This window comes from Rattus norvegicus, chromosome 3, assembly GCF_021556685.1.
Source record: "Rattus norvegicus strain SHRSP/BbbUtx chromosome 3, alternate assembly SHRSP_T2T, whole genome shotgun sequence".
NCBI classification, from domain to species: domain Eukaryota; kingdom Metazoa; phylum Chordata; class Mammalia; order Rodentia; family Muridae; genus Rattus; species Rattus norvegicus.
This window is the reverse complement of record NC_141536.1, coordinates 39,879,946-39,881,474: the sequence shown is the minus strand read 5'-3', so window position 1 is coordinate 39,881,474 and position 1,529 is coordinate 39,879,946. Positions and strand designations below refer to the sequence as shown.

The following is a 1,529-nucleotide window of genomic DNA, read 5'->3' as shown; positions in this document are numbered from 1 at the left end:
GCTCTTAACCTCTGAGCCATTTCTCTAGCACCCACACTCAATTCATTATTAATGAGTCCATGGTCAGATTTTCCAAAAGTAGCCAAACAGAGTAATTATATACACTTGACTTATTAAAGAAAAGTCTGGGTTGGGGATTTAGCTCAGTAGTAGAGTGCTTGCCTAGCAAGCACAAGGCCCTGGGTTCGGTCCCCAGCTCTGAAAAAAAGAAAAAAATAGTCCACTTATTCACAATTGCAAAGTCAAGCAATATTAGAAGTATAAAGGTGGCTCTTCCCTGTTCCAGAGATAGCCACATCTAGTCATGCAGTGTCAGCCTCATCCCATAGACAAGATGGTGAAAGTTGGTGTGAACAGATTTGGCCATATTGGGCAGCTGGTTACCAGGGCTTCCTCCTCTGCATCTGGCAAAGTGGACTTTGTTGCCATCAACAACCCCCTCATTGACCTCAACGACATGGTATACATGTTCCAGTATGACTCTACCCATGGCAAATTCAATGACACAGTCAAGGCTGAAAATGAGAAACTTGTCATCAACCAGAAGGCCATCACCATCTTCAGGAGTGAGATCCCGCTAACATCAAATGGGATGATGCTGGTGCTGAGTATGTCATGGAGTCTCCTGGTATCTTCACCACTATGGAGAAGGCTGGGGCTCACTTGAAGGGAGGGACCAAAAGGGTCATTATCTCTGCCCCTTCAGCTGATACCCCCATGTTTGTGACGGCTGTAAACCATGAGAAATATGACAACACCCTCAAGATTGTCAGCAATGCATTCTGGACCACCATCTGCTTAGGCACCCTGGCCAAGGTCATCCATGACAACTTTGGCATCATGGAAGGCCTCGTGACCACAGTCTCTGCCATCACTGCCACTTCAGAAGACTGTGAATGGCCCCTCTGGAAAGCTGTGGCCTGATGGCTGCAACCCAGAACATCATTCCTGCATCCACTGGTGCAGCCAAGGCTGTGGACAAGGTCATCCCAGAACTGAATGGGAAGCTCACTAGCATGGCCTGCCGTGTTCCTACCCGTAATGTATCTGTTATGGATCTGACATGCCGCCTGGAGAAACCTGCCAAGTATGATGACATCAAGAAGGTGGTGAAGCAGGCATCCGAGGGCCCATTAAAGGGTATCCTGGGCTACACTGAGGACCAGGTTTTCTCCTGCGACTTCAACAGCAACTCCTACTTTTTTATCTTTGATGCTGGGGCTGGCATTGCTCTCAATGACAACTTTGTAAAGTTCATTTCCTGGTATGACAATGAATATGGCTACAGCAACAAAGTGGCCTACATGGCCTCCAAGGAGTAAGAAACCCTGGACCACCCCACCTCAGCCCAGCAAGGATATTGAGAGCAAGAGAGAGGCCCTTGGTTGTTGAGGAGTCCCCATCCCAACTCAGCCCCGAACACTGATCATCTTCTTCACAATTCCATCCCAGACCCCCATAATAACAGGAGGGGCCTAGGGATCCCTCCCTTCTCTCCTGAATACCATCAATACAGTTCGCTGCACCCA

General features: G+C 48.3%; 1 pseudogene; it reads left to right on the top strand.

Moving 5' to 3' along the window:
* Positions 1–334: 334 nt before the first annotated feature.
* Gapdh-ps94 (Glyceraldehyde-3-phosphate dehydrogenase, pseudogene 94) lies at positions 335–1,322 on the top strand (annotated as a pseudogene).
* Positions 1,323–1,529: the final 207 nt, after the last annotated feature.